A 22,390-nucleotide genomic window follows, 5' to 3' on the forward strand; every position below is an offset into this window, starting at 1 on the left:
AAATGTAGAGCCATGAGGAAGCAGAAGATAAAAGATAAGATATTGGATCCATAAAACCAGAACAAATGCTAAAAACAAAAAAAAATTTTCAAAGACAATTCAGACAACAAGAAAGAGCTGTCTTGGAAATTAAAGAATTAAATTGGCCAGGCGCAGTGGCTCACGCCTGTAATCCCAGCATTTTGGGAGGCTGAAGGCGGGCGGATCACGAGGTCAGGAGATCAAGACCATCCTGGCTAACACAGTGAAACCCCATCTCTACTAAAAATACAAAAAATTAGCCGGGCGTGGTGGCGGGCGCCTGTAGTTCCAGCTACTAGGGAGGCTGAGGCAGGAGAATGGCGTGAACCCGTGAGGCAGAGTTTGCAGTGAGCCGAGATCGTGCCACTGCACTCCAGCCTGGGCGACAGAGCGAGACTCCATCTCAAAAAAAAAAAAAAAAAAAAAAATTAAATTGAAGAATTGTGAAAGAAAAATCTAGAAGAGGTAAGCAATATAGAAGACACGAAAACTGGGTAATCAATTCAGAAAGTCCAACATCTAATTATTAGAATTTCCCGTTACACTATTATGCTCCCAATAAAGTAAAACATACATATGGTTTCTGTTGTACCTGAATTGCCAGCAAATCTCAGAAATTTAAAAAACAGTACAGTGAGAAAAAACTCTGAATTCTTACACATTCTAATGGAATAAAAAAGTAGAAGGAAAAAATCTAAAAGAAAAGATAAATCCCGTTTCGGTGTGTGTATCTATGGGTATTTAAATATTCATTTTTATTTTGCATAATTTTTTCCCAGAGATTTTCCTTAGAAATATAGAAATAGGAGTTCTGAAGCACAGGTTGTGGGGTTGCTCCAAATAGTATAGATTTTTGACTACTTTATAGTAGAGTCCAAAACATCAAGCTTCATAATGTTGAAAGCTAAGCAAATAATGGAAGTGATCACATACCTAATTAAAAACAAAATTTCAGATGTAAGTGAGTTTTTTGTTGTTGTTCTTTTGCCTTTGCCCTTTAGATTTTGATCAATTTTTATGGACATTAATGAGAGCTTAGAAACTCAACCAGACAAAATTATGGAGTCACATCACTGCAGATCAAAGCCTCTGGAGCAGGTAGAATAGTCCTTAATTATTAGCTTGCTGTTGCTATATAGCAATGCATTAAATAAGATCAAAGAAAACAGAGCATACTTGGTAATTCATTTTCTTGACTTATAACTCACTGTGAAAATAATATCAATGAAAACCATCTCACCTTTGTTCTCTCTGAGTTTAACTTACAAAACTTCTGGGCGAGGCTCTTAGGCAAACTTTTCATTGGTTGGCAAGGCCAAGCATTGGTTTCCTTAAAAGAAAAGCTGAGTTTTCTCTGTGTGGCAACAAAGTTCAAGACAGCTAGTCCTCAGTTATAATCCTTCTCAGGCAGGTGCACCCTCAGGGAGAATAATTAGCAAATTCATCTCGTTTGAAAGTTTATTTTACCATTTTGAAATCATTTGCATCATCTTTGCTTTTAGCTCAGCTCTTTATTTCGCAGCACACATGTCAAGATCCCCATGCAGTGCAATGGGGGAAATTCCAAAGCAAATAGAAAAGCAGTCCATATGGGCTGGTTTCTAGGACAGCAGTTCTGCTCTGTGACACCACCTCTCCCCTACTTCGTCTCAGAGCAGGGCTACTCAGCCCAGGTCTACCCTCATCCAGTTCACACCCAGCATCCAGGGACAGTCCATCCAGTCTGATGGGTTTACATCAGCTCTTCCCATATATACTTCTACCACACTTGAGGTTCCCTTTGCCGTCAATGCCACAGACTCAAATGCCTAGAACAGTGCAGGAGTTCTACGTCAGTGACCAAGTGCAGTGCCTATGCCTGGCGTGGTGAGGCAGCCCTTGCTCAGCTCCAGCCAGGGCAGCCATGCCAGAATGCAGGTTTACTTTTGCCAGATCTTATAATTCTTGAAAAGAAACTGGCAATTAAGAATTTTTTGGTAAACTCCGTCAATTTTTTATTTTTTAGTTTTTTTTAATTTAGAGGCAGGGTCTCACTATGTTGTCCAGGCTGGTCTTGAACTCTTGGCCTCAAGAAATCCTTCTGCCTCAGCCTCCTTGTAGCTAGGATTACAGGTGCAATCCACCCACCAAGCCTGGCGACTCCATTTTTTTTTTAAATGTTTATGTTTTTTTGGTGGTTTTTAAATTTTGTTTTGTTTTTTGTTTGACACAGGATTTCACTCTCACCCAAGCTGGAGTGCAGTGGTGCAATCACAGCTCACTGCAGCCTTGACATCCCATTGCTCAGGTGTTTCTCCCACCTCAGCCTCCTGAGTAGCTGGGACTACTGGTACACACCACCATGCCTGGTTATTTTTTGTAAAGACAGGGTTTTGCCATGTTGTCCAGGCTGATCTGCAACTCCCGGTCTTGAGTAATCCACCCTCCTTGGCCTCCCAAAGTGGCTGGGATTACAGGCATGAACAACCATGCCCGTCAACTCTCAATTTTTAAAGTATAGATTAACTACTTTTAAAACACTGGTGAAGTGAAACTGAAGTGTCAGGCTGGATTTGGCCTCCAGGTTGGCCATTTCCAGGCTCTGTTCTAGGTTTCATGGGAGAATCATCCAAAAAAAAAAAAAGATGGGGAGGGAATAGTTCATAGATCCATAGTCAAATACATCTGGAACTGCTGCACATTATACCCCTCTTAGATATTTGCATTAGTACCTTACAGTCTTGTAGTTTTAAAACCACATGCACAAACAAATGTCTGTTTAATTCAGTGGTCCCCAAGTTTATTTAAGCATCTAATTCATCCTTACTGAATACATTTTTGTCATTGACATTTTCCTTATGACTCTAACCACAGAGGTGGACAAAGCTGTCAAATATCTGTAAGAATTTAGGTCCCAACAGGAAGATTATGAAAACGATTCAGTATAGAATGAAACAGAAAATAGATAGTTGAGTTTAATCCACCAATGCAGCAGATGAGGTGGGAGCTACCCATCTGTGGGGTCTGGGATGACACAGTAGTAGCTTGACAATTGAGTATCTCTTAACCTTGAGAAGATTTAGTGTTAAAAACAAAAATACTTAAGAGACTCAAACCCTCCAGTATTAATATTTTTGTCTTATGAACTTGTATGAAATTGGTATTTCAATGTACTTGTTATGTGAAGATAATTTGGCATAATAAATAACAAAATAGTTTTGTGACTCTAATTTAAAATGAAGAATTGGATAATTAATTTAGATTTGTGATTTTAAGTTGAACTTTTATTGTTTTAAAATAGCACTGAATGAAATGTATTTAAAAGAGCTTAAGGTTCACCCTTGTCTATATGTTTAAATCATTATATTTGTAAAAGAATTACTAGTATTCTGGAAGCATTTTTTTTAACAAATAAAGTTTTTTAAAAGGAAATGAAACAAATTATAAATGCAGTTTAAAATGGTTAAAAAGGTTTCATTAAGCTTTGAATGGGATCAAACATTAATCCTTAAAAATTATTGTCAGACAAAATAATGTCTGGAATTTGCTTTAAAATAGGCCGGGCATGGTGGCTCATGCCTATAATCCCAGCACTTTGGGAGGCCAAGGTGGGCAGATCATGTGAGGTCAGGAGTTTGAGACCAGCCTGGCCAATATGGTGAAACCCTGCCTCTACCAAAAATACAAAAATTAGCTGGGTGTGATGGCAGACACCTGTAATCCCCGCTACTCAGGAGGCTGAGGCAGGAGAATCGCTTGAACCCAGGAGGTGGAGGTTGCAGTGAGCCAAGATCGCGCCACTGCATTCCAACCTGGGCAACAGAGCAAGACTGTGTCAAAATAATACAAAATAAATAAAATACTATAAAATAAGTCCCCATCCGCATGTTGGCCAGGCTGGTCTTCAACTCCTGACCTCAGTTGATCTGCCCACCTCAGCTTCCCAAAGGGCTGGGAATACAGGCATGAAGTACCATGCCCAGCCAATGGGAGTTTAAATTAAACAAGATTAGCCATGAGCTGGGAATTTTTTATGCTAGGTGATGAGTACATGGAGGGTTGTAATGTTCTATACACCATTTTTGTGTATATCTAAAATTGCTTATAATACAATTTTTAAAATAATTGTTAAAATTAGCCACATCAAAAAATATAATATTTGTAATAAGATGCTAGGCATTTTACAACAGGCAACAGTGCTCATTAAATGCATGCATTTAATGAATGAATGAATGAATGAATGACACGACATGACAACTCTGTAAAGTGAGGTATTGTCATTCCCTTTTCACAGATACAAAAACCAAAACCAAAACTAAGGCCATCTGAAGTTAAGGCAGTTGCCCTTGATTTCCTGACTGTTAGCTCTGTGAAGGTGAAAACTGTGTATTTAAGTAAACATTACAACATGTGAAACCATGAATTTCAAAGATCTGAGGTAGAGAATGAAGTCATGTCCCAATAGAAACCCGACTTTCTGCAATGAAAATTTTCATCTCATTTATCATTTATTTCCAAAACACAAATCTTCCCATCTTCTCTGAGGACTTACGCCTGCCTCCAAACAAAAGGAATAGCATGAAGATACTGAATGGAATCATGCATTGAATCACAAGAAGGTGGCCCTGAGCAGCAAAACAAAATGTATTCTTCATCTGCTCAGAAATAACTAATTTAGGAAACGGTGCGGGAACACTCATACCCGTTTGCAGCTAATGGTTTATTTTTAGGGAATTAAAAATATTTGTAAGTCAAAGCAGAAACTGCTCTTTTGCTGCCTTGTAACTTTCTTCAGCTCTAATGTAGCGTGCTCACTAAGAAGCAGAGAACACTTCAGCGATGCCCTTGAGGGTGTTAGAAAAACCTCGTTTTCTATTTGAGCAAAACTCAAGAAAGTCTATCAGGGTAACAGGCCGCAAGGCTATGGCCATGGATAAGGAAAAGAGTGTTGTGGAACAAAAGCTCCTAGTTTTATCATCATAAAATGTTCAAGTGGATTTGAAACCTTTATTAAGAGCCTCTCATACCTGGTAAGTGATCCCTTCACACAGAATAGGCAACCCATCTGATAAATTTTAAATATTTACCCAACACTGGAGGTAAGTGAGAGGTGGCAGTAGTTAGGGACAAGAGGAAGGTTAAGTTTTTTTTTTTTTTTTTAAGTGTCACTCTTGCCTTAGAAGAAGGAAAGAAAATAATAGGCAGATTCTCTTATATCAACCACCTAAGAGTCGCACTGTAAGAAGAAACAATCTCTCCTTGTCTCCACCATCGACTCGGCAGCCGTGAAGCAATAATCATGAGTGAGTGCATCTCCATCTCATTGGCCAGGCTGGTGTCCAGGTTGGCAATGCCTGCTGGGAGCCCTACTGCCTGGAACATGGCATCCAGCCCAATGGCCAGATGCCAAGTGACAAGACAACTCGGGGAGGAGATGACTCCTTCAACAGCTTCTTCAGTGAGACGGGCTCCGGCAAGCATGTGCCCAGGGCAGTGTTTCTAGACTTGAAACCCATGATAATTGATGATGAAGTTTGCACTGGCACCTACCACCAGCTCTTCCACCCTGAGCAGCTCATCACAGGCAAGAAGATGCTGCCAGTAAATATGCCTGAAGGCACTACACCATTGGCCAGGAGATCACTGACCTTGTTTTGGACCAAATTTGTAAACTGGCTGACCAGTGCAAGGATCGCCAAGGCTTCTTGTTTTTCCACAGCTTTGGTGAAGGAATTGGTTCTGGGTTCACCTCCCTGCTCGTGGAACAACTCCCGGTTGATTATGGCAAGAAGTCCAAGCTGCAGTTCTCCATTTACTCACCACCCCAGGTTTCCACAGCTGCAGTTGAGACCTACAACTCCATCCTCACCTCCCGCACCACCCTGGAGCACTCTGATTTTGTCTTCATGGTAGACAATGAGGCCACTTATGATATCTGGCATAGAACCTTGATACTGAACGCCCAACCTATACTAAACTGAATAGGTTGATAGGTCAAATTGTGTCCTCCATCACTGCTTCCCTGAGATTTGATGGAGCCCTGAATGTTGATCTGACAGAATTCCAGACAAAGCTGGTGCCCTATCCCCCCATCCACTTCCCTCTGGACACATATGCCCCGTCATCTCTGCTGAGAAAACCTACCATGAAACAGCTTTCTGTAGCAGAGACTGCCAGTGCTTGCTTTGAGCCTGCCAACCAGATGATGAAATGTGAGCCTTGCCATGGTAAATACATGGCTTGCTGCCTGTTTTACCGTGGTGACATGGTTCTCAAAGACGTCAATGCTGCCATTGCCACCATCAATCAAGACCAAGTGTATCATCCAATTTGTGGTTTGGTGCCCCCCTGGCTTCAAGGTTGGCATTAACTGCCAGACCTCCCACTGTTGTGACTGGTGGAGACCTGGTCAAGATACAGAGAGCTGTGTGCATGCTGAGCAATACCACAGCCATTGCTGAGGCCTGGGCTCGCCTGGACCACAAGTTTGACTTGAATGTATGACAAGAGTGCTTTCGTTCACTGGTACGTGGATGAGAGAAGGGAGGAAGGAGAGTTTTCTGAGGCCGGTGAGGACATGACTGCCCTTGAGAAGGATTATAAGGAGGTTGGTGTGGATTCAAGAGAGGAATACTAAAGTGAAAATGTCACAAAGGTGCTGCTTTTACAGGGAAGCTTATTCTGTTTTAAACATTGAAAAGTTGTGGTCTGATCAGTTAATTTTTATGTAGCAGTGTATGCTCTAATATACAACTACTGACCTATGCTTTAAAACATGAATGCTTTTGCAGACCCAAACTGTCCATTTCTGTGATGGGTTTTAAAAACAATAATAACAATAAATGTTTTTTAAAAGTGAACAAGTATGTAGTAACAATCTGAACTAACAGAATAAATAATACTTTAAAAAAATCTTCATATATATGGAAATTTAATATGTAATAGAGGTGGCATTTCAGACCACTGGGAAAAGGTAAACGATTCAATATTATGATGCTTGCAGGGGCTAAACCAAGAGATGGCTTTAGCTTTCACACCACTACAAATTCTTCATTAGCCCTCATTCTTTGACACACATAAGAAAATTATACATTTATAAATATAGATATATAGATATAGATAGAGGAAGAGATAAATAGAGTTTCACTCTGTCACTCAGGCTGGACTGCAGTAATGAGAGGATGGCTCACTGCAGCCTCGATCTCCTGGACCCAAGCAATCCACCCAACTCAGTCTCCTGAGTAGCTGCGACAACAAGCTTGTGCCAACATGCCCAGCTAATTTTTTATTTTTTGTAGAGATGGTGTCTCACTATGTCGCCCAGGCTGGTGTTGAACTCCTGAGCTCAAGTGATCCCCCAGCCTCAGCCTCTCAAAATCCTGGGATTATAGGTGTGAGCCACAGCATCCAGCCAAGAAAATAATATATTTTTTGATTAGTGTAAAGTGCCATGCAAATACAGAGGCTCATGCCTCTTCTAGTAATATTACTATTCCAAGACACACCCATATAGAAATGCTGGAGTCACTACTGGGTGTCAGGACAGACCATGTGCATATGTACGTAGTGCGTACCTGTACATGCACAAAAAAAAGCTCTGGTAAAATGCAGATTGAACTAGTGGGTGACAAATGGGGAAGGAGTGTGAGGTACAGAATTGGGGAGGAGTGAAAATGAGGGTGATGGGGGTTGTTATCCCCCCTTCATCTGTTCTTTCTTCTATAGCAGTGGTTCTCAACCTTAACCTGCATGAAAATCACCAGAGAGCATTCAAAAAATGCAGAAGTCTAGGCCCTGCCCCCCAAATATTGTGATTGAATTGACCTATGGAGTGGGAGGTGTCTATTTGTTTAAGTTTTCCAGGTGATTCTGTTGTGCAGCCAAATTTGAAAACCACTATTCTATAACAGAGAAGTTTTAGCTGGGCACATTGCTATCCAACTGAGGACTGTATTTCCCAGTTTTGGCTATAGTTTAGTTTGGCCATGTATCTGAGTTCCAGTCATGGGCTGTGAGCACAAGTGACATACGTGACTTCCATGTTGTGACCTTTAAAAAAAGAAGCATGACCTCTCGCCTCTTCCTTCTTCCCATCTTCCTGCTAGCTAGAATGTGGACACAGTGGGGTAAATGGAAACAGCCACCTTGGACCAAGATGGAAGCCATGTGTTGAGAATTGCAGAGCCACCGAGAAGGAGCTGAAACCCATCACTACACAGTCACCAGATCAACCCAGGATTGCTACCTTTTATATTATGATGTGAGAGATATAAGATTCTATCTTCTTTAAGCCTTTATTGTTTCGACCTTTGTTATGGCAACCCAATGTTTGTGCAAGAGGGCTTTCATTTCTTACTCCATTTGTTTCTGGGTTGTTTGAACGTTTTATAACATGTACAACTAGTTTTATAACTTGAAATTTATATGTAATTGGTATCTGTTTATCTATAGGTAAAGATAGAGATATTTCAAAGGAAGTCTTCACTCTTAAAGAAAAAAAAAAAGAGGCTAAAATTAGGCTGGGCTTGGTGGCTCACACCTGTAATCCCAGCACTTTGGGAGGCCAAGGTGGGTAAATCACGAGGTCAGGAGTTCGAGACCCTGGCCAACATAGTGAAACCCCATCTCTACTAAAAATACAAAAATTAGTTGGGCATGGTGGCATGAGCCTGTAGTCCCAGCTACTCAGGAGGCTGAGGCAGAAGAATCACTTGAACTCAGGAGGCAGAAGCTGCAGTGAGCTGAGATGGTGCCACTGCACTCCAGCCTGGGCAACAGAGCCAGACTCCATCTCAAAAAAAAAAAAAAAAAAAAAGGCTAAAATTTAAAAAAGAAAAAAAAGATACAGATATAGATTGATATTCATGAATATGTATAAATAGAGACAGATTTTATCTGTCTTGTCTACATCTATCTGTATAGCCTATAAAGGTTTAGATAGGTAGATATAAAGTACAGTGGACCAATGACAGAGATTCCTGATTTTAGTTTTCTGATACATCAAGGTATTTCCAATTATTTATACCTTCAGGCAAATTAAATTAAAGAATCTTTTTTTTTTTTTTTTTTTTTTTTGAGATGGAGTTTTGCTCTTGTAGCCCAGGCTGGAGTGCAATGGCGCGATCTCAGCTCACTGCAACCTCCACCTCCCAGTTCAAGGAATTCTCCTGCCTCAGCCTCCCGCGTACCTGTGATTACAGGCTCCTGCCACCACGCCCGGCTAATTTTTGTATTTTTAGTAGAGACGGGGTTTCGCCATGTTGCCCAGGCTAGCCTTGAACTCAGGTCAGCCTCATGTGATCCACCTGCCTTGGCCTCCCAAAGTGCTGGAATTACAGGCATGAGCCACCACACCTGGCCCAAAAGTATTGAGGACTGGTCATGTTAAAGAAACTAAGGTGAAGCAAGTAAGCGTGTTATTGTTTTAAAAAGTACTACATTCACTTGTGAGTAGCAAATTAATTTCGACAAAACAGTATCATCTATATTTTTCATGTAATACTGTTAACCTAAATTTCATTGGTTTGAAGGTTTTTTTGTGTGCTTAACTCAGTAAAATTTGTTTTGCTTTATATGTATACGAGCTTTAAGGAAAAGAAAGTTAATTAATTAATTAATTGTTTTTGAGACAGGGTCTCATTCTGTCACCCAGACTGGAGTACAGTGGAACGATCTCAGTTCACTGCAACCTCCACCTCCTGGTCTCAAGAGAGCCTCCCACCTCAGCCTCCCAAGTAGCTGGGATCACAGATGTGCCCTGCCACACCTAGCTGATTTTTAGGGGTTTTTTTGTAGAGACAGGGTTTTGCCATGTTGGCCAGGCTGGTCTTGAATTCCTGGGTTCAAGTGATCTGCCTGCCTCAGCCTCCCAAAACGCTGGGATTACAGGAGTGAGCCACAGCACCTGGTTGGGAAAATAAATTTAAACTGGAGTTTTATATTTGTACATTTTCAGTATCTTTAATGTAAAATTTTTGTTTATATTTATTTATAATAAAACAGGTCTCGGCCGGGCACGGTGGCTCACGCCTGTAATCCCAAGACTTTGGGAGGCTGAGGTGGGCGGATCACAAGGTCAGGAGATCGAGACCATCCTGGCTAACACGGTGAAACCCTGTCTCTACTAAAAATACAAAAAATTAGCCAGGTGTGGTGGCAGGCACCTGTAGTCCCAGCTACTCGGGAGGCTGAGGCAGAAGAATGGCATGAACCCAGGAGGCAGAGGTTGCAGTGAGCCGAGATTGTGCCACTGCACTCCAGCCTGGGCGACAGAATGAGACTCCAAGTCAAAAAAAAAAAAGGTCTCAACCAAGGAGTTATGAGAATTTAATTCCTTTAAAAGTTATCAGTAAATGACACAGTTTTGAGAAACTGTGCTTCTGAGGGAGATTCCCCCAAATTAAACAACCAAGTGAGGTCATGGAATAATATACACTCAGGGTCAGAACAAGGTTACAGTCTCAGCTTTCCCACGAAATGTCTTTGTGACCTTGAGCCAGTCTTTTCCACTCTCTAGGTTCAGTATCTTTACTGGCAAGTGAGAATGTTGGAACCTATGATGTTTACAGATCATTCCAGCCCTGCCCTTCTGAGATCCTGGATTAGACAATATGGGGTGAATTCCAAAACATTTGTGAAAAAAACTCTTAAGTCCAAGTGTCACATTGCCCCCTTCTGGACCTTTGTAGTATCCACATGGATGAGATTAATAAAACCCAGAAAAATAATAAAAACCCATAATAAATAATAAATTTTTAAAAAACTCATAATAAACCCTAGATGGACTTGTGAAATAGCATAGCCCAATTCCCTTTCTCCCCTCAGACAACCTAGAAAGTCATATTTGAAGGTGCTCTACTAGAAGTGTTAGAGGACAACCCAGGAAAGGAAAAAGGGCAAAGGGTAGCAAAGGAGTGGGAAACACAGGGATATGGAAGACGGGTTGGATTCAAGAGAGTTTTACACAGTTCTATCTCCAGCTATTCCCCCAGTATAAGAAATATTGTTAGCTATCTATTATCAAGTGCTTACTATGTGCCAAGAACCAATTCTTTTATTTTATTTTTTATTTTTATTTTATTATTTTTTTTCTTTTGAGACGGAGTCTCGCTCTGTCTCCAGGCTGGAGTGCAATGGCGCAATCTCGGCTCACCGCAACCTCTGCCTCCCAGGTTCAAGCGATTCTCCTGCCTCTGCCTCCCGAGTAGCTGGGATTACCAACATGCGCCACCATGCCGGGCTAATTTTGTATTTTTAGTAGAGACAGGGTTTCTCCATGTTGGTCAGGCTGGTCTTGAACTCCTGACCTCAGGTGATCCGCCTTCCTCAGCCTCTCAAAGTGCTGGGATTACAGGCATGAGCCACTGCGCCCGGTGAACCAATTCTTTTAAAATCCTCCCAGCAACTCTTCCAGCTAGGCACGGATTATCTGTGCCCCAAATGGAACCTGCTTGTTCTCACAATCTTGACCCTTTTCCACTCTGTCCAAGTCATCCCCATACTGTGAGGATGGCTCCTGCCCCCACTGCCTTCTAGAGGCCTTCTTTGACTACTTCAGACTACTTTGACTACCACACTCACATTTCCCTCTGCTACTATCCTGTGCCACTTGAGATCTGTATCCCATAATCTGGTCCTTGACTTCATATCTTTCTAGCTCATTTGTGTGAGTTAAGCCTCCTCACAAGCTGTCCTTGAGAGCAGGATCCATGCACTGAGGGGTTCATCCACCCGCTCTACCTGCCATCACAGGCATCATGCTGAGTGCATTATACTTGACACTCAGAAGATGACTTTATCTTCACCATGTCCTCCATCTAGTTCCTCTTTAGGAAAAACTACTGTCCTTTGGGGAGTAATCTCTCATATTTACTTTAAAGTATGAGAACTAAACTTCTGATTTTCTTCTCCAGACTTGTTCCTCTCACAGTTTTCCCCATATTGGTAAATGGCAAGACATCCTTCTAGCTGAAGCCAAACATCCTCACTCCTCTTTCTCTCTCATAAACCAATCTGTCAGCAAATCCCATTGGCTCTACCTTCAAAATATTTCCAGAACACAGTCATTTACCATCAAGTGTAAGCCACTACTGGCTTTTGATCCTGTTACAGTTACAGCCTCTGTCCTTCCCTGCCTCCTGCCCACCTTTAACAGGGTTTGTTTCTAACAAAGCATCCAGAAAGATCCTTCTAAAAATATCACATCATGTCACTTCTCTACTCAAAACCCTTTGATGGCTTCCCATCTCACTTAGAGTAAAAGCTAAAACCCTTAAAAGGGCATTCAAGGCCCTGCCCAATATGGTCCCCATCCTTCCTAAAGTCACTCTCAATCACACCCTTGAAACTACACTCCAGCCATGCTGGTCTCCTCCACTCTTACTTGAAGGCACCAGGCATGCTCCTACCTTCTGCAAATTCCTACTGCTCCTTTAAGACTCATTTCAGTGATACTTCTTTCAGGAAGCTTCCCTCACTGACCCACTCACCATAAACCATGTAGAGTTCTCTTTTGTACTTCCAACACCTGCAGTTAACATTGTGGTTTTCTCCACAACTTTGTACAGTTATGACTTTTATATCAGGCTGTCTCTCTTGTCAGGCTGTCAGCTTCTTAAGGGTGGTGACCCTTTTTGACTTTGAAGACAAATAAGGAAGCAAATACTATGAAGATAACAAGCAGTTTTCTGGCCATCACAGAGAGGTTATATACGCTACTGAAATGAATGGCAGAAGCACATCCTGGGATGTGGATGGAAGCCTGGTGCCTCTTGAGTGGCTTCATTGGCTTCACTGTATGACTGAAGATCCTCCTATAAAATCACCTATTGCTAGTAAATTTATTTGGACAAGCCATAAATTCACTGTGAGTAGCACCCCAGAATATGTACTTTATTCAACCACTAGAAAGATTCAGAAGAAGGTCCCACCTTCAAAACCTTCAAGTAAAGACAATGAAACATAATTTAAGCATGTGAAACATGGGACTTTTCACGAAACTGCATAAAATTTTACTGCTTACGAGTAACTTAATTAAAATTGTTCAACTTAAAAAAAAGAAAATAACTTTTATCTGAGGAATGCAAGTCCTTTTAATTGTTAGGTCCAGAGAGAGGTATTAAAATAAGACAGTAATCACGCCTTTTTGAGCTATGTAGTTATCTCTTTTTTTTTTTTTTTTTGGAAAGAGGGTCTCTTTCTGTTGCCCAGGCTGGAGTGTAGTGGTGCAATATGCAATCATCTGTTAACACTGCTTGCTATTGCCACAATTAGCTAAAAACTAAACTAATAATTCCACACTGGCCACTATAACCCTGACACTGTAGCTTAAGAATATATAGTCAATCGCTAATCAATGTTATTTCTGTAAATGAATGAGAATTCCTGGAAAACAACTTTGTATCAGCCCACTCTTTTTGTATCTGTCCGCCTTTTAAAAATCCACTTGTGGCCAGGCGCAATGGCTTAGGCCTGTAATCCCGGCACTTTGGGAGGCCAAGGCAGGTGGATCACAAGGTCAGGGGTTCAAGATCAGCCTGGCCAAGATGGCGAAATTCCATCTCTACTAAAAATACAAAAATTAGCTGGGTGTGATGGTGGACACCTGTAATCCCAGCTACTTGGGAGGCTGAGGCAGAGAATTGCTTGAACCCAGGAAGCAGAGGTTGCAGTGAGCCGAGATCGCGCCACTGCCCCCAAGCCTGGGTGACAGAGCGAGAAGCTGTCTCAAAAAAAAAAAAAAATTCACTTGTTATTGCTGTTAATCAGAAAGTATTTTCAGGGCAACTTGAATCTGTGCTCTCGAGTTGTAATCCTTAAACTTGACCCAAATGAACCCTCTACTTATATTAATTTTGTCTCAGCTTCTTCCTTTTAGGTAAAAAAACCAATCCCTCAGTTACTGAGGAACAACTGTACAATCTGTGTTTCTACTAAGGAAATTGACTGGAACAGACCTTATAGTTCCACAGTAAAACAAATCTTTTTTCTTTTTTTTTTTCTGAGACGAGTTTTTTGCTCTTGTTGCCAAGGCTGGAGTGCAATGGCACAATCTCAGCTCACTGCCACCTCTGCCTCCCGGGTTCAAGCGATTCTCCTGCCTCAGCCTAACAAATCTTAATTGTACAAATGAATTGTACTTCAGGGGTCCAAGCAATGCAGGTAGACTATGGGACACTTCGACTGGGGGTGTTAGGGGTGAGGGGACAGCGCATAGGTTCTTGTATTCAGTGATGAAAATAGGCCGGGTGCGGTGGCTCACGCCTGTAATCCCAGCTCTCAGGGAGGCAAGAGGCGGGAGGATAGCTTGAGCCCAGGAGTTCGAGACCTGCCTGGGCAATATAGCAAGACCCCGTTCTCCAGAAAAAGGAAAAAAAAAACAAAAAGACAAAAAAAAAATAAGTGAAAATAAAGTAATATATTCAACCTTTCTACTGTATCTTTCTAATCAATGGATTTTTTTTTAACCCTCAAAAAGAATCTTTCATGATGCTGCTATTTTTGCACAATAAAACCAACGAGGGACAGTCTTTAATTAGTGTTTTAAAAGGCTCATACATTCACATTAGAAACATCACCTTTGATGCCTTTGATTCCTGAGCCCATTGATCTGCCAAAGCACTGAAATCTCAGGCAGGAATTCATTTATATCAACCTAATTTGAAACAAAAGCAGCTGCTTTCCTGCCCTCTGAATTATCCATCTAGGGGCTCAAAGGTTTCCCACCTATCAGATTTTCTTCTCTGTTCTGGTAACCTCTGGAGTGAAGCTGATTTTTCAAAGGCAGAAAACAGCTCTTTGCCATGGTAATCATTTAACAAAAGGAAAGTAACATTAATAAGAAGAGAGCTGTTGGTTCTTAATAGCTCAAGCTGTATGATAGATATGTACGTACATGGCTGTTACTATGAAAATGTCTAGGTAGCAAGGCAATATGGAAAATGAGATATCCAAAATTTTATTGAAATTTAGAGGATAATCTCAATGAACTATTCTGGCCCTTAATAATTATGTCAATAACAGTTAGCTCTTATATAACACATTTTATGTGGTAGACATTATTCTAGATACTGTATGTGTATTAACTATTTAATCCTTACAAGAATTTTAGAAGGTAGGTGCTAATATATCAGGTTTACAGAACAGGGAGCTTTAGTCAGCACAAGGAGATGCTATCAGGTGACTCTCCCCAGCTGGGATTCAAGCCCAGGCAGGGAGGCCCCAGCCTCAGGGTTCTTAAGCAGCACTGTGTGCTATATAGTTATTTCCTGAATGTTTTTATAACAACCTAACTTTTTTTTTTTTTTTTTTTTGAGACGGAGTCTCGCTCTGTTGCCACTGCTGGAGTGCAGTGGCACGATCTCGGTTCACTGCAACCTCCGCCTCCCAAGTTCAAGCGATTCTCCTGCCTCAGCCTCCGGAGTAGCTGGGATTACAGGCATGCACCACCACGCCAGGCTAATTTTTCTATTTTTAGTAGAGATGGGGTTTCGCCGTGTTGGTCAGGCTGGTCTCAAACTCCTGACCTCGTGATCTGCCCACCTCGGCCTCCGAAAGTTCTGGGATTACAGGCGTGAGCCACTGTGCCCAGCACAATCTAACATTTTTTTAATGTCCAGGATTTAATACTTGGTATAAGGTAAGCTGAACACTTTGATATATGCTGTCTCTAGCCTGCTACAAAGCAGGCTTTCTTTTTTCTTTTTTTTTTAAGGGACAGGCTCACTCTGTCGCCCAGGTTGGAGTACAGTAGCAAGATCATAGTTCACTGCAGCCTCGAACTCCTGGGCTAAAGTGATCCTTCAGTCTCAGCCTCCCAAGTAGCTGGGACTAAAGGCATTCGTCACCATGCTCGGCTAATTTTTTTTCTTCATTTTTTGTAGAGATGGGGTCCCTCTGTGTTGCCCAGTATTGACTTTGACTCTTGGGCTTAAGCAATCCTCCCACTGCGGCCTCCCAAAGTACTAAGATTACAGGTGTGAGCCACCACACCTGGCCCAAAGTAGGCTTTTGATAAATGTTTCAGGGGTGAATGAATGAGTAAATAAATGTGGAATACCACAGGTTTTCTCTCAGTTGCCTTAGTCTATCACTAATAGTTTTCTTCTCTCTCTTCTCACTGCCCACCCAGCAACCCACCAATTTGATTATTATAAATTCATCCTGTCTTTCCTCTGCTCTGTCCTAAACCATAATATCGTATTTCTCATCCTTCAGTGATTGGACATCCTGCTCAGAATTCACAAAGGGAGCTGACAATCTCCTGGGGAATGTGGGACATAAGGCAAGGCCAGAACTTTTTCACAAACAAAATAGATGGCCTCAGGACCTCAGAAGCAGCACCAGTATAGAGCCATAATAGACACTGAGTGAGCCGGAGGTAGTGTCTGTCCACTTGGAAAGCAAAGGGACTGAAACTCTCATGCCTCCTCCTCCAAGATCTGCACTAACCACAGAATGCTTCATCCGTTTATTCAACATTTACTGAGCATCTACTACATGCTAAGCACTGTGCTGGGCATAAAATGCATAAGACATAGTTCCTGTCCTCAAGGAGCTACTTGTATCTGTTAAGACTAGCCTAAAGCTGCCTGCTTAAATATTTATAAGTTCAGCCTAATGGTTTCTCTGTAATAGTGAACTGTAACCTAACTAAATGCATAAATAGATTAACCTACCCTTGTGCCAGTCATCAAGTTTCAACCAATCAAAGGCAGTCAACTGTTCAAACTGTGTTCAAACAGGGCAAACGCTGTATAACCAATCCGGCTGTTTCTGTACCTCACTTCCGTTTTCTGTGCATCACTTTCCTTTTTCTATTCATAAATCTTCTTTGACCACACAGCTGCCCTGGAGCCTCTCTGAACCTGTTCTGATTCGGGGGCTGCCCAATTGGAGAATCGGTCTTTGCTCAATTAAACTCTTTAAATTTAATTCATCTAAGGTTTTTCTTTTCTTTTCTATCTTTTTCCTTTTCTTTTTCTTTTTTTTTTTTTTTTTGAGACAGTCTCGCTCATCACCCAGGCTGGAGTGCAGTGGCGCAATCTTGGCTTACTGCAACCTCTGCCTCCCAGGTTCAAGCAATTCTCATGCCTCAGCCTCCTGAATAGTTGGAATTACAGGTATGCACTACCACACCCAGCTCAGGTTTCATTATGTTGGCCAAGCTGGTCTAGAACTACTGACATCAAGTGATCGGCCCACCTCAGCCTCCGAAAGTGCTGGGATTACAGGCATGAACCACAGCACCCAGCCTAAGGTTTTTCTTTTGACAAATCAGAAAGGCACTCTTCTCTCTGCCCCAACAGCACCACAACTCACTTAACAGTATTCTCTTAATCTCTTATTTATCTCCACACCTTATTGGGACTCGCTGTGAGTTCATTTATTAATGTCTATATGGAGATCATCATTCATTCATTTGTGTATCAAGTGAGCACCAATATGTGGCAGACACTGTTCCAGGAGAGGGGATGTCATGAGGGCAGAGCAGAGGGCATCTCTGCACTCTCGGGGCTTATCATGACCGCCCTATGCTTACTGCCTTCTTCTCTCATGACCCCCCTATGCTTACTACCTTCTTCTCTCGGCTTCTTCAAAGCACTTAACATTATATAAAGTAATCATTATAACTATGTGTCATATTTTTAACATATACAGATGTAATACACATAACAATAATGGCATAACAAGGGAAAAGAGGAAATGGAGCTGCAAAGGAATAAAGTTTCTGGATCCCACTGAAATGAAGTTAGTATAAATCTAAACTAGCTTTTGATTAAGTTAAAATTTATATTGTATGCCTTAGAGCAAATCTTAAGAAAATAAAAATATATAACTACAAAATAAAGAGAGCCACCGTGGGCCAGGCGCAGTAGCTCACGCCTGTAATCCCAGCACTTTGGAAGGCCAAGGCGGGCGGATCACCTGAGGTCAGGAGTTTGCGATCAGCCTGGCCAATGGAACTCTGTCTCTATTAAATATACAAAAATTAGCCAGTCGTGGTGGTGCCCACCTGTAATCTCAGCTACTCGGGATGCTAAGGCAGGAGAATCGCTTGAACCTGGGAGGTGAAGGTTGCAGTGTGCCGAGATGGTGCCACCGCACTATAGCCTGGGTGAGACTCCATCTCAAAAAAAAAAAAAAAAAAAAAAAAAAGAGATATCCACATGCAGAAGAATAAAGTTAGACCTTTACCTTAGACCATAAACAAAATTTAATTCAAGATGCATTAAAGACCTAAATGTAAGAGCTAAAGATATAAAACTCTTAGATGAAAACATAGGCATAAATCTGCACAAACTTGGATTAGGCAATTGTTTCTTAGATATGAAACCAAAAATACAAAAATATAAGCAATAAAAGAAAAAATACATAAACTGGGCATTATCAAAATTTAAAAATCGTATGCATCAAAGGACACAATTGGCTGGGCACGGTGGCTCACACCTGTAATCCCAACACTTTGGGAGGCCGAGGTGGGCGGATCACAAGGTCAGGAGTTCAAGACCAGCCTGGCCAACATAGTGAAACCCTGTCTCTATTAAAAATAGAAAAATTAGCCGGGTTTGGTAGCACACGCCTGTAGTCCCAGCTACTCGGGCGGCTGAGGCAGGAGAATCGCTTGAACCCAGGGGGCGGAGGTTGCAGTGAGCTAAGACTGCACCATTGCACTCCAGCCTGTGGGCAACAGAGCCAGACTCCATCTCAAAAAAAAAAAAAAAAAAAAAAAAAGACACAATCAAGAAAGTGTAAAGATAATTCACAGAACAGGAAACGTTTTTGCAAATTGTGTGTCTAATAAGGTACTTGTATTTGTATATGGAATCTGTAAGTAACACAACTCAATAATTGTTTTAATATCACCTGATATCATTTGGATATTTGTCCCCTCCAAATCTCATGTTGAAATTTGATCCCCAGGACAGGTATGGTGGCTCATATCAGCAATCCCAGCACTTTGGGAGGCTGAGGTGGGAGGATCCCTTGAGCCCAGGAGTTTGAGACCAGCCTGTGCACCACAGTGAGACACTGTCTCTACAAATAAAATTTTTAGAATTAGACAGGTGTGGTGGTTCATGCCTTGTATTAGTCCTTTCTCATGCTGCTAATAAAGACATACCTGAGACTCCTAATAAAGACTACTGAGTAGTTGGAATTACAGGTATGCCCTACCACACCCAGCTCAGGTTTCATTATGTTCATATGTTTCATTATGTTGGCCAAGCTGGTCTCGAACTGAAAATTTATAAAGGAAAGAGGTTTAATAATTCATGGTTCCACAGGGCTGGGGAGGCCTCAGGAAACTTACAATCATGGCAGAAGGGGAAGTGAACATGTCCTCCTTCACATGATAGCAGCAAGGAGAAGTGCTGAGCAAAAGCGGGAAAAGCCCCTTATAAAAGCGTCAGATCGCATGAGAACTCACTCACTATCACAAGAACCGATGGGGAAACTGCCCCCATGATTCAATTATCTCTGCCTGGCCTCTCCCATGACACATGGGGATTATGGAAACTACAATTCAAGATGAGATTTGGGTGGGTACACAGCCAAACCATATCATTCCTGCAATCTCAGCTCATGGTGGGTGGAGTGGGGGCACTGAGGTGGCAGGATCTCTTGAGTTGAGAAGTTGAGGCTGCAGTGAATGTGACTGTGCCACTGCACTGGGGCCTGGGAGACAGAATGAGACTCACAAAAAAAAAAAAAAAGAAAAGAAGAAAAATTTGATCCTCAATTATGAAGGAGGTGGGACCTAATGAGAGATGTTTGGATCATGGGGAAGGATCCCTCATGAATTGCTTCATGTTGTCCCCTGTGTTAGTGAGTGAGTTCTCTCTGTTAGTCCACGGATTGCTGGTTGTTTTAAAGAGCATGGCACCTCCTCCTCTCTCTTTCACTCCCTCTCTCGCCATGTGCCACCTTGGCTCCTCTTGCCTTCCACCATGAATGCAAACTTCCTGAGGTCTCACCAAAAGCTGAGCAGATGATGGTACCATGCTTCTTGTAGAGCTGGCAGAGTTGTGAGACAAATAGGTCTGTTTATAAATTATCCAGTCTCAGGTATTCCTTTATAGCAATGCAAAACATACTAATATATCACCCAATTAAAAATAGACAGAGGAGGCCGGGCACGGTGGCTCACGCCTGTAATCCCAGCACTTTGGGAGGCCGAGGCAGGCAGATCACTTGAGGTCAGGAGTTCAGGACCAGTCTGACCAACATGGTGAAACCCTATCTCTACTAAAAATACAAAAATTAGCCGGGCATGGTGGTGGGTGCCTACAATCCCAGCTACTCAGGAGGCTGAGACAGGAGAATCACTTGAACCCAGGAGATGAGGTTGCAGTGAGCTCAGATGGAGCCACTGCACTCCAGCCTGGGCGACAGACTGAGACTCAGTCTCAAAAAAAGAAAAATAGAGGTCTGGGCACGGAGGCTCATGCCTGTAATCCCAGCACTTTGGGAGGCCAAGGTGGGTGGATCACCTGAGGTGAGGAGTTCAAGACCAGCCTGGCCAAAATGGTGAAATGCTGTCTCCACTAAAAATACAAAAATTAGCCAGGCATGGTGGCACACACCTGTAATCCCAGGTACTCGGGAGGCTGAGGCAGGAGAATTTCTTGAACTCAGGCGGAGGTTGCAGTGAGCCAAGATAGTGCCACTGAACTCCAGTCTGGGTGACAGAGCAAAACTCCATCTCAAAAAAAAAAAAAAAAAAAAAAAATAGACAGAAGATCTGAATAGACATTTCTCCAAAGAAGATATACAAATGGCCAATAAGCACATTAAAGGATGTTCAGCATCATTATCCGTCAGGTAATGCAAAACCACAATCAGATACCACTTCATACCTGCTAGAATAAAAAAGATGATTAGTAACAAGTGTTGGCAAGGGTGTGGAGAAACTGGAACCATAATATGCTGCTGGTTGGAACGTAATATGGTGCAGGACTCTTTTTTTTTTTTTTTTTTTGCGTGTCCACACAAAAACTTGTATATGAGTGCTCACAGCAGCTTTATTTATAGTAGCCAAAAAGTGGAAACAATCCAATATTCATCAACTGATGAATGGATAAATACATGTAGTATATCCATACAATGGAATACTATTCAGTAATAAACAGAAATGAAGCACCGATACATGCTACAACATGAATGACTCTTGAAAATGTTACATTAAGCGAAAGAAACCAGTCACAAAGGACCACATTTTATGATTCCATTTACATGAAACGTTCTGAAGAGGCAAATTTATAAAGACAGAAAGTAGATTCATGGTTGACTGGAGTATGAGGGGAGAGATTGGTAAAGCTGGCTAAGCAAAGCAGGGTTTCTTTTTAGGGTAATGAAAATGTTCTAAAATTGATAGTAGTGGTGTATGCACAACTCTCTGAATATGTAAAACCATTGAGTTGTATACTTTAAATGAGTGAATTGTATGGTATCTGAATTATATCTCAATAAAGCTGTTAAAATAACTAAAGGAATTAAAATGTCACACTAGAAAATATTCACTTCATGCAGACCATCCATCCAGCGGCTCCCAAAATCCTTTTCCTACCTTGACCACATTTTTGGATTAAATATAACTTTCTGATTCCAGACCATTTATGTTCTCTTTCTGTCATTCCCATCTCTGCCCACATTTTCCAGCCAGCTTACATTCTCAACAACTGTCTCCATTTTCATACTTTTATTTAGATCCTGCCTACTGGTCTTTGCTCAAACTGTCCAAAATATAAAGACTTATACAATCGGGGAAGGCAAGAAATTGAAGACACCTCAGTGCTTCTCTCCTCCTACCTCCTCACTTTATGGATTAGGAGACAAAGGACAAAAAGTTTACATGACTTGTCCGCAGTTACCAAAATACTTCTTGCTCACCTCTTCCAAAAAGCCTTCATGCACTAAGTGCCAATATTTCTGTATCTTTTTACTCAAGCTCTGATACCTTTCTTTATTGCACTACCAAAAGATATGAAATGCACTCATCTCAAGAGATTAATATTTAAATGCACATCCTGCATCTCAGAGAAAAAAGGCAGCTTTTTGTGTTCATGGTCATCGCATCTGATTTCTCTCCTGATACAGCTTTTCTTTCCTCAGTTATCATGAATGACAGTTCAAAATTCATAGGGGGCTCACTTAGTACCAGCCCTGAGCAAACACAGAGTCAGACTCACCAGTTTCCATTTCCTCAACTCACTTCACAGAAAACCATGCCTGGGGTCTTCAGAAAAAGCCTTATTTAGTCCATACAAAACAATACTACATTTTAAAATGCTACTCAGGAAATAAAATGGCAATAAAGGATATTTACATTTCTTTATAGGTATATACCTATATGTACACCAAGATCAAAAGAATGAGTTGGTTTTTTCAAATC

General features: G+C 41.5%; 1 protein-coding gene and 1 pseudogene across 6 annotated transcripts in view; one reads left to right on the plus strand and one right to left on the minus strand.

Moving 5' to 3' along the window:
- Positions 1-22,390, minus strand: part of NIM1K (NIM1 serine/threonine protein kinase) — an 88,319-nt gene that overhangs the window by 42,182 nt on the left and 23,747 nt on the right. The window lies entirely within an intron of this gene.
- On the plus strand, positions 5,325-6,637 carry LOC104006460 (tubulin alpha-1A chain-like; annotated as a pseudogene).

The sequence above is a fragment of the Pan troglodytes genome, chromosome 4, assembly GCF_028858775.2.
Source record: "Pan troglodytes isolate AG18354 chromosome 4, NHGRI_mPanTro3-v2.0_pri, whole genome shotgun sequence".
Lineage (NCBI taxonomy): Eukaryota > Metazoa > Chordata > Mammalia > Primates > Hominidae > Pan > Pan troglodytes.